Source organism: Propithecus coquereli, unplaced genomic scaffold (genome assembly GCF_000956105.1).
Source record: "Propithecus coquereli isolate 6110/MARCELLA unplaced genomic scaffold, Pcoq_1.0 Scaffold228, whole genome shotgun sequence".
Lineage (NCBI taxonomy): Eukaryota > Metazoa > Chordata > Mammalia > Primates > Indriidae > Propithecus > Propithecus coquereli.
The window spans coordinates 615,289-627,101 of record NW_012147819.1 but is presented as its reverse complement, the minus strand read 5'-3'; positions in this window follow the sequence as shown (position 1 = coordinate 627,101).

The window sequence follows — 11,813 nt, the reverse complement described above, 5'->3', positions numbered from 1 at the left end:
CCATACTGGAGGAACAGCCTTTAGCCAAGGACAAATGGGAATTGAAGGACAAACAGCCTAGCTTCCCTACCCCCTTGAGTGGGAAATGTTGATGTGTATTACACGTCTCCCAGAGGTTCCCTGTGGGATTGAACCCCAGTTGTTCTCGATGGTAACCCACTTACTAGAGTACTCTGTATTCTCTCCCTTTGCTGTCTCACTTCTCCACTCCTCTACCAGTTCTTCTTGGTATCACATTTTACATTGCAAACATAACCACTTGCACTCAAATCCTTAGTTTTGGAGTAACCCAGACTAAGTCAGTAGGTCCTAGAAGTAGTCCAAGGAAGTGCACCCTCAGAATGAGATTCTAGAATTGGATCACTTTCTGGTCAACAAAAACCAGGTCAACAAAGACCGGATAACAACAGACCCCCTTACTGTGGGTAAGCGGGGCAGTGATCATCTCTCGTGTGCTGTAGCATCACTATTACTAAGAGTCTTACTTGTGATGAATTGGGATAGAGTGTGGGTAGGAGAAAATGCACTGGCCGATAGAATAGCTCTTGAGCTGAAAGATAAGGGGGGGCAATGGTAATTATGAGAATTATGGAGCTGACTGGTTGTTGTTAACTGCTAGAGAAGCCATGAAGGAAGGACATCACAGGCTCAGGGCAGGTAACATTAACTTAGAGCATGGGTTGAAAGCCAGGAATATTCCATGGCATCATTTAAAGGTGTCTCATCTCCTGTAGGCCAAGGGAAGAGTGAGCTGAAGAGTAAGACCCCAAATTTGATCATAAGTATAGAGCTAAAGAGGAGGTTGAATTCACAGCCGACAGGTTTCTTATGCTAACGTCAGGGACCTGAAAAGGAAGGAGAGGCCCCTGAGGTCTCTGATGTGGATATTTGGGAGGATGGGCTTGAGGACCTTAAACCTCCTGATTCCTCTTAATGCTTTAAGCCAGAATATTTACGAGCCTTTCCCCTTGCTATGAGAAACCACACTCCTATTGCCTGGAGACTGTGCAAAGGCCTCGCCTTTCAAGGGCAGATGCCTTACAAGATTATGCTTGTCTGTAAGATCTTTCCCTGACTTTCTGCATTGCTTCTAGACCAATTAGAAGTCTTATTATGAGTCAACCAAGGAAATACTATTATATGAAGAAAGCACTGCAGAACCTGGCCAATATGTAGCAGCAGGAACTGGGAGAACTTGCCTGGAAATGGATCTTAAAGGTGCTGGATCAGGGAGGGCAGAACATAAGGCTGAATGAGGAAGAATTTATTAACACAAGTGTGTCATTCAGTGACTTGGGACTTAATATCCCGGTAGAATGCCTAGAACTACATGTAATACATTGCAAGAACGGCTCCTTGAAACTTAAAAATAACAATGAGATGGAGATGCTGGAACTTCTTGGAAGAGAGATGAAGAAGCGGTCAAAAAGTTCAAGAGGTTAGAAGTAAGAATGAACTTATTACATAATACCAGAGGACCCAACAGCCAACAGTGTTCCCTGGGAGGGCCCAGAGAACACTTCCTTTACTAAAGTGATAAGGAATGTACTAGTATGTTCTCAAAAGCTCAGAATTACTTGTCCTATAGATCAAGACTGATGGTAAGAGATGCCCCAGAGTCAATGGGAATAACAGGATTCTAGAGGCCAAGTGGCACTAGACCATCAGAAGCAAGGTGGAGGCAATTGTGGTTACATCTATCCACCTGGGTAAATCTTAGAAATCTAATGTTGAGGGGGGAAAAGCGAGTTCCAGAAAAATACATAAATCATTTAGATTTTAAAAACATGCAAAATGAAAATGTATGCGTGGGGTGTGTGTGTCTGTGTGTGTGTGTGTGTGTGTGTGTGTGACAGGTGGATAAGCATAAAATTACAACAGTGGTTACCTCTGGGAAGAAGGAAGAGAATGAGGACAGAGAGAGATGTAGGAAGGGACTTCTAAGGTATTGGCAATATTCTCTTTCTCAAGCCAGGTGGTGAGTACACAGGTGTACATTTTATTGTTATTCTCTATACACACGAATTATAGTTTTTTGAATGCACTTAATATATAACAAAAATAATTTAAAGAAATAGAGCCTAACTGTAATTCCTCACTGATTGGTACTGACAGTAGAGATCAGTGAAAGGAACATGAGTTCCTTTGGCATCAGGTAAATTCAAATTCAAGTCACTTAATGGCTGTACAATCTTAGGGATGTTACTGAGTCTCTGTATGGGTTTCTCACCAGTAAAATGGTTTTACCTATCCAGCAGGGTAGTAGCAAGGATTAAGTGAGATAATTTGTATAAATCTTATAGTCAGTGCCTGGCACATATCAGGTGCTTAAGAAATAATAGTTGCTATTCTGTAACGTTGTCCATGCTTCCCATTTTTTCCCTTTTAGTTGTTTTTCATCTTTCTTATTTGACTTCACTCAATTTAATTATTTCCCAAAAGCAAAGCATTAAGTGGGTGAGCTATACCTTAATTTTGTTTATATTTTAAGTTGTTTTTCAAAATGCCATTATCTCATCTGATTCTCAATTTCAATCCTCAGTGCCTAGCACAGGTTGGAACATGGAAGAAGACCAATAAACCTAAGCAAATAAATGAATGTAAAAGATAGGTGTTATGGGCTAAATTGTGTTCCCCCAAAATTCACATGTTGAAGTCCTAACCTCTAGTAGCTTAATATGTAACTATATTTGGTGATAAGGTCTTTAAGGAGGTGATTAAGCTGAGGCCATTAGGGTGGGGCCCTAATCCAATAGGACCGATGCCTTTATAAGAAGAAGAAGAGACACCAGAGATGTGCACAAAGATAGGGCCATATGAAGGCACAGGGAGAAGACGGCAGTTTGCAAGCCAAAGAGAGAGACCTCAGGTGAATCCAAACCTGCCAATATCTTGATCTTGGACTTCCAGCCTCCAGAACTGAGAAAAAATAAATTTCTGTTGTTTAAGCAATCTAGTCTGTGGTATTTTGTTATGGTAGCCTTAGTAAGCTAACACTGTAGGGCAAGTTTAATTATCCCCAAATCATAAATGTGTAAACTGAGTCTCAAGGATTAAGACTCATATAGAGTGCATAAGCAATAAAAGGGCAGAATTGGTACTTGAATCTAGATGCCAAATTCTGGTTCTTTCTACCACATTCTGCTTCTTTTCAAATTGTGCTATATTAAGATGTATTAATCTGTACATACCTAAGTTTTAAATCAAAAAATTATTATTTTTATCAAAGTAATACAGGGGCTTATAAAGGAAAACAAGAAACACCTGTCTTTCCCCTCATCTGACATGACTTCCTTAGAGGCAACCACATTCAGTTCTTTTAGGTGTTTTTCCCCCTTAGTATTTGCATCTAAATAACATGCTTATAGATGGCATCATTTTTCAAATCAAGATATTTATTAATTTCCTACTGTTAAGGATGAGTCTTTGATGTTCTTAAAACATAGATCTACCCCCCACTACCCTACTCCCTTTATTCAGATATATTTTCATCACAATATTTGATACTTTTCTTCTTCCATATTCTCTTAGCTTTCTCCAGGTTGATTTTCTTTTTTAAGTTTCACATTAGACTTTTCTCAAATATATGGTGATCCTTAGTTATCCATTCATATATATTTTTTTCTAATAGAAGACTCCCTATATGTCCATTCATATTTAAAAGAAAGCCTTCTGCTTTACCCTGCACTTTCAGAGGCAATTAGTGACTTCAATTTCTGACATTTTCTGGGGTTCTACATCAGGGATTGGCTTGTTAATTCGTGTTAACACTCTGCTGCAGGAACTTGGATTTTAGCTTATTTTTCTCTAAGTCAGTTATATCTAGAATTTCCTAACATCTCTTTTCTGCTGCCACTGCCTCTCCTGTTCTCTTTGTACTTTTTGTGCCTTTTTATTAATAATTCCTTTGCTGTTATCTTAGGGGGTTTTAGGAGGAAGTAGAGACAAACACAGATTTTTAACCAGGAGTCCACATTTCCAATTTTGACTTCTCTTGAATTTTTATTATTAGTCAATAAATAATGGTTATTATCAGCTCAATGCAAATGAATAGAAGTATCCCTGGGTAACTCTTTCTCCAGTTGCCTCTGTCAAAGCCTCTTTTACCCTGAAAACTTCAGCTTATATTATTAGTAATAAGAGTAATATAATTGTGAATACTTAAGTATCACTTATATAAGACATTTGTGCTTAGTGCAAGGTGAGGAGGGTGTACACGGTCTCACTTTGGTGATGGTAACCACGAACACACTGAAATCGAGGGATGTCCCACCAGGGAAGGATCTAGGTGGTGTCAGATACTGAGCAGGATGAGGAGGGTTTCTGTGCACAGGACAGCCTAGTGGTGGAGGAGCCTGAGCAGGGAGAGGAGAGGATCCATGTAGAGAGGTGGCCTGACCTGGGATGCCAGATCCCAAGCAAGGTGAAGAGGGAGGGCATCCACACTGTGGGGTGGCTGGGTGAGCTGTCAGAGCCTAAGTTAGGTGAAGGCGTGTCTTTCTATGGGGATAACTTGGCACAGGGGTCATAACACAAGCAGGCTGAGGAGGTGGTGGCATGGGAAGGGCAGTGGCAACAATGCCAAGGGATTGACCAAATAAATATATGTATTAAGGATAATGGGAGCCAGGTCTCTCACCCTAGGAGAATGGAGTCATACAGGTGGAAAGGGAGAAAGCAAGAATAAACCTTGGGGTGCTGGATTGGAATTAGAAATTATCTGTGTGAACTCATGGATTGCAATGTATCTGTATCTGTATTGCGTCAATATCAACATTGATACATATAGATGTAAATGTGTACATGTGTATGTGTTCCCCAGTTCTGTCCACTGAGAGAGCCAGAGAGCTGTGAACCCAAACTGCAACCAGCAGACCGACTCAGATGGTGGCTTCTAAATACCATTCATCTCTTAGGAACCAGGGCTTCTTGGTAGGGTGCCAGATTTAGCAAACAAAAATATAGCAAATATTTAGCGAATAAAATATTATTGCATGGGATAAACCTATACTAAATATTTATTCATTATTTATCTGAAAGTCAAATTCAACTGATTATCTTGCATTTCATTTGGCAACTCTACTCCTTAGAGAAATGACTGATCCCAGCACTGGGGCAGGGAAAGTACAAGATGAGCCTGGAACATTTTGTTGCGCTAGCAAGAACGTAAATACTCAAAGAATGGGAGGAAACGACACAGAAGCCAATTTAAAGGGGCTCATACTAGCCAAATATGGGACAATTTAAGTATCAAAATGAAGAAATAATAATACTAATAGGTTATAAACCACTGAACACCATGAGCGCATGCTGATAAAAATAAAAGAATAAGACGAAAGTTTGATGGGGAATAGGTTATTTACCTAAATCTAAAGTATCTCCTCACAAAATACTTATTAATTACAAACAGAAAACATAGTAACTTAATTTTGGAGTTACTTCACTGTGGAGAAGCCTGGCAGATACCATTTTAATCGAGTGATTAAAGTGAATGTCATGAGCAGTAGGACGAACTGAAATGGAGCGCCACCTGATGAGATGCAGTAAGAACACAGTATCACTCTGGTGATGTTCCTACTAAAGACGAATATGCTCACACTGGAATTGAGGGATATTTTACAAAATAACTAGCTGTAATCTTCAGAAGTATCAAGGTTACAAAAGTCAAAGAAGACTGAGGAAATGTTTCAGACTAATGGACACTAAAGAGATGTGACAATTAAATGCAACACATATTCTGAAGTGGATCCTTTATTTTTGCTATAAGAGATACTACTGGGACAACTGATGAAACTTAATGGGCTCTCAGAATGAGATAGTACTAATTATCAATGTTAATTTTCCAATTTTAATGGTGGTTCACGTATGGAATGTCCTGCATATATCCCCTTAAGTATTGGGGAGTGATGACGCAGTAAGTTGGCAACTGACTCCCAAATGGTTCAAGATAAAAAACTTATTTGTATTGTACTTGAAACTTTTCTGTAAGTTTCAGATTGTTTGAAATAAGTAAAAATAATGCTTAATTTTGGTTTTCAAAGGAAATTAATAATCATTCTTATACGTAGGCCTTAAAAAAGAGCTTGAAATACCACTAATGAAACGTGTTTTGCAATGATGATGTAAAAGACTCAAAACCAATCAGCTGGAGATGACAAATTCATTTATTAAAAAATCCTCCTGAAATTGAATTGCTAGAATTTTTAAACTATAAGAAGCAAAAAATGGGATTCAACATATTACTCATATTTGTATGCAATGCATTGTGGTAAAATTTCCATTTAAAACAAAAACCAATGGTAGCTATTTCTGGGGTTTAGATAGTGGCATTTCATCCCTGGAGTAGATAGTCCTTTTGTTTAAGAAAAACATATTTATTCTGATCTTGACCATAATTGGGGGGAAGGAGAGAAAGAAAAACATATTTAAGGGTGTGTCAGACACTGGTAATTTTCTATCCCATATCTATTCTTCCTGTTCTCCTTATTAACAGAACTCAAACCTCACTTTGGGCAACAATGCGTAGCCTTCTCAGCCTTCTTTAGAGCTGGGGATGGCCTCAAGACACCACCACCTAAACTGAAGTGTGCTGGAAATATCGGGAAAAGAGTCAGTGTGGATGTGACTCCTGAGGATCAGCAGCCTATTTGATTCATTAAGCAACAGGCTTGATGATAGAAGTTAACACACGGCATGGGTAGCAATAAGGATGGCAAAGGCAGAGAAATAGCCAGGGTACCTGATGGCATTTGCTAAACTGCTGCACACCTTAGACTTCCTACTAGCTGACATTTTATTAAGAGAAATGGTGAACCCTCTACATGTTTATGTCAGTTGGGTTTTTGTTATTTGCATTTGTATACATTATTAACAAGTTTGATGGGATTTTTGGTGAAAGGTGGAGACCCGAGAGTTGAATTGCTTGCTTAATAAAGTAAAAAGAATCTTGTGTAAGAAGACAGTTCTGAAGAAATGTGAGGAGGATTTGGAGGTTAGAGCAGCAATTATAGGGTCATCAGAAGAAGACCTAACAAGAGACATAATCAGTGAGAAATTCCCTAAGGTTACAAATGGCCAACAGTTTTAGGAAAATTATATTGGACATTGATTTTGAAGTTGTTTTATAAGTTTTTATTTCTTTGTTTGTTTTTGTTTTTTTAGAGACAGGTCTTGCTCTGTTGCCTGGGCTAGATAGAGAGTGCAGTGGTATGATCATAGCTCATCACAACTTCAAACTCCTGGGCTCAAGCAATCCTACTGGCTCAGCCTCCGAGTAGTTAGGAATACAGGTGCATAACATTATACCCAGCTAGTTTTTTTATTTTTATTTTTATAGAGATGGGGTCTAGCTATGTTGCTCAGGCTGGTCATCAACTTCTGGGCTCAAACAAGCCTCCTGGCTCAGCCTCCCAAAGTGCTGGGATTATAGGCGTGAGCCACTGCACCCAGCCCATAATTTGGTCCTTATACTACAATAATCATTTGTTACCCCTAAACCTAAAAGTCTGCTACATAGAACAATGTTATGTTAATGAAAGAACAGTAGTGTCCAGCTTGGGTCAAGGCATTGAAATAATTTGAGGATGCCAGCAACAGTGTAGATGGCTGGCTCTGAACTTTTCATATGAATATCTTCATATAAAATGGTAGGTCATGACATTTTATTTGGTTATTGAAAGAAATGCCAACCCTAGAATGAAAGACTAGAGAAGCTGAGAGTACCTCCAATCCTTGAAATGAAAGCCTATTTGTTGAAAAGGACACCTTAAACAAATACCTGGAGGGGTGTTGATGTTCTCATACATGGCTTTCACAGAAGAGTCAACCTCTAAGGTTTTTGTTTTCTTTTTTCTAAAAATTCTTTGTTTGGACTGGAACTCAGAACTTGTGTTTCTATAAAAATAGTAAAACCAAAGTGTATAGCATTCTCACGTAAGGTCACAAAAGCCTACAGAACCCAACCTCACAGGAATACTAACATAATTACTTGCTATTCTTTATAATAATGTTTCTAAATGCAAACTTGGTATTAGACTCAGCAACTCAGCACGTTACAATTTTATATTTTGCTCACATCACTGTCTGATTAAAATCAGGCATACTCTTCCAAGCAGCAACTAAGGAATCTGGATTCCTTCTATCATATTATCCAATATCTTAACATCCTTTGCTTCTAGCATTGTAGACAGGGAAGAAATAACACATTATTTCATAGGAGACTTTAGGAATTAAGCCTGGAAGTGACACTTACTAGTTCTTTCTACATTTTACTGGCCAGACTAATCACATGGTCACAGCCTAACTGCAAGGGAGGATGAGAAACAGTCTTCCTATGTGGCCAGGAAGAGGAAAAAGGAATGTGGGCATCTTGTATCTACTGTGCAAGGTGTTTTGAAGATTAAGAAATAACTGCACATTCTAGATTGACAAATGTTATGTCCTCTCCTTCCTTTGGAATCAGCCAAGTACACAGGAGTGGTCGGAAGTTGTGGTGGTGGGTTCTGGTGGCAAAGGGCTCCTAGTTAAAGGACCTTGGTAAAGGAAATCGGGCACAGATCTGGGAGAGCTAAGCAGAGGTTCTGGTAGCCTGAAAGGTGGGTAAAGAATAAGAGAAAAATTGTGAAGCTGGGTGCTCTTGAAAGGATTCCTAGAAAGGTAGGGCAATTTGTAGGAGAGGGGAAAGAGGTAATAACAGTTTTGGCTAGGAGAAAGATGAGAGTCTTCCAGAAAAGGCATCGTGGGACATAGGTGGAAGGAATGTTCAGTACTTCATTGACTCTCCCAACTACTATAGCTGCATTAAGTGATATCAAAGGTGAGTAAAAAAGCTACTGAAGGTATATCATCCTTCATTAGAAATATATAATGCTCTTAGTAGACTTAAAATATAACATTTTTTAAAAGAAATGATATAATGTAAAGCAATTACTTCTAAATATTATTAGAGTCCAGTTTTTAGTTTCTCTAAAAATATTTATATTTAAATATGAATGAAGAATGCAATGTGTGAAACTTGATTGGACTCAGTTTGCAGGGGTGGGGAGCACAACCATAAAAAATATTGTTGGTGCAACTAGGGAAATTAAAATATGTACTGGATTTAGATATTATACATTTTTATTATGTTTCTTAGGTATGATTAAAGGTTAGGATTAGGTATATCCTTTTTCTTAGGAGATACCTGCTGAAATACTTGGAGTGAAGTATCCTGATGTTTGTACCTTAATTTCAAATGGCTCAGAAAAAGCACATAAAGCAAATACTGTTCAGCAAAATGTTAAGAACGACTGAATTAAGGTGGAAGGTGTATAACATACATTGCATTGTTCTTTCAACATTTCTGTATTTTTAAAAATTGCCATAATAAAAACTTGAAAAGTAACAAACAGAATTGAAGGTTTCTAGAATGCTATTTGTCTATCAAGAGAAAAAAAGCAGTCACCCATTTATTCGTAGAATAGGTCCTCAGATAATGTAGAACCAAAAGTTTTAGATGGTAGTGGCAGAGGTCATGTACTGAGCCTGGCACATACCAAGCATTAGACTGTAAGTGCCATGAAGTTAGGCACAAGGTGTTTTTTGTTTTTTTTCTTTCTCTCACCATTCTATGTCCAGCACTTAGCCAAGTGCTAGGAAATAGGTGACAGTAAAAAATTATTAACTGAATGGGAAGTAACTGTGAAAATTCTATGCTTATGATATTCTAACCCTTTTCTGTTTTCTATGTATCACTGCCTTTTGGAAGTTAAAACAAAAAATATACTAATATGTACATAACTGGTACTTTGCAACTATTATTAATTCAATAATTTAACTTTGAATTCAAGCTAGAACATTTTAAAGCCTTTGCTCTACAAAGTTAAGTTATATTTAAGTCTGCTTTAATATTTTTTATAAAGTTATTTTCTTTAGGCCTGTTTTATTCAATATTTTAATTAAAAAAGCTAGATTTTATTAGATAAAAATATTTCATGAGTATTTATGACAAAACCAAGTGGCTTGCAATAAAGGAATCCTTTGGAGTTTTAAGGTTGAATTATCAAAAGTTACAAGTGATTCAAAATTATTTTATTTTCTATTAAAACAAGTAGTGATCTATCATTCATTTTCAGAATCAATCTTTTTGCAAATCCAGATGATTAGAAAGGTAACACGGGCAATTTCATTAGTCTGTAAGTTTTGTAGGTTGATTTGTTCTTGTATTTTAAAATGTCATTAAATTTTGATATCCTCCAACATTTTTAACGGCACTAAGAAATTATTAGGGATCTGACCACCAAATCCAAGGGTCTTTCCTATAATATTTGACACTGCTAACTACTGTTTTCTTTTTTGAAACTCTTTTCCTAGGTATTAAGGAAGTGTGGTGATTCTTTGAAGCAACAGGGTCAAGTGATTGATTGACTATAACGGAAGAAGGGGAGAATGAGAAACCTTATTTTTATAAAGCAAGTTTTCTTTCATTTAATCCCCATTTTAGCACTATTTACATTAATTATATGTATATTATATATAATACATAATCTTAAAAAATTTTTATTTATTTCTATTTATATCAATATTAATCTGATCCTAAAGCAGTTAAGGTTAAAATAAACCTTATTCAATGGTAGAATACGAGGTTTGCCATGTGGAAATGAACAATATTCTATACACCTTGGGAATTAATTTACCTTATTACTCCAGAAGACTGACAGTCAGTGTGATATCATGGCAAGCACACTGTATTTGAAGACTTGGGGTGGAGTCCAGACTTCCTGTTTAATTGCTCTCTTATCTCTGGGTAAGTCCGTTTCTCTCTGGGTCTCACCTTCCTCTAGTTTTAAAATATCACTGACTCTAAACAAAGAACTGAGATATAAGAAAATAATAAAAACAATCAAATGTAATATATTTGGAAAATGTGCGAGGCAATGACATAGGTGGTATGTATTTGATGTTAATGAATGAAATAAAAAAAAAAAAACCCATATATTTTACTAGGAATTTTAGGAGGAAAGAAAAAGCCACAGTGATTTTTATAAAAATCAATAAACCTGGGAAATGAAAAAAAATCTGTACAGCGAAAACAATTTCTTACATAGTTGCCTTGACAAAAATATAAAGCAACCAAGACAACAAGAGTTTAGTTACACAAATTCAAGTGAATAAAAATTGTGTTTATATATTTGAGGGAAACTAAACTAAAATACAACAAAACCCAAAACTACTCTGAGGGATTCCAGCAATAGTTTAATAATTGAAAGATGGCATTATTTCGAAAAGAATAAGAAAAGTCCTATAGTCTTACTTTTAAAAAGTTTATAATTGAATTCATAAAAGATAATTAGATAAACTATAAATACTTTTGTTTTGGAAAGAACTTGCCCAATATAACTCATTCGGTGGCATTACTTTACCTGAAATACATTGTTCCAATGTGGACTATAAAAAGATTTCAGAAAGTTGGGCATCTCAGAGATAAGGCATTAAAAAGACAACAACACACTTCACAAAGGAGGAAATTCAAATGGCTATTGATATATGAAAAGGTCCTCAACAGCATCAGTCATCGGGGAAATGCAAGTTAAGACTACAAGAGGTACTACTACACGCCCACCAGACTGGCAAAATTGAAAAGGACTGACAATACTGACTCTTGCGAGAGTGTGGAGTAACGGAACTCATACATGGCTAGTGTGTGTAACACTTTAGAAAATAGTTTTGGTATTATTTATTCAAGTTTATGATAATCACTACCAGATACAAAGAAACTGATGTAGGTGTGATGGAATACATATATGAAGAATATCCTAAAATGGAAACAACCCAGA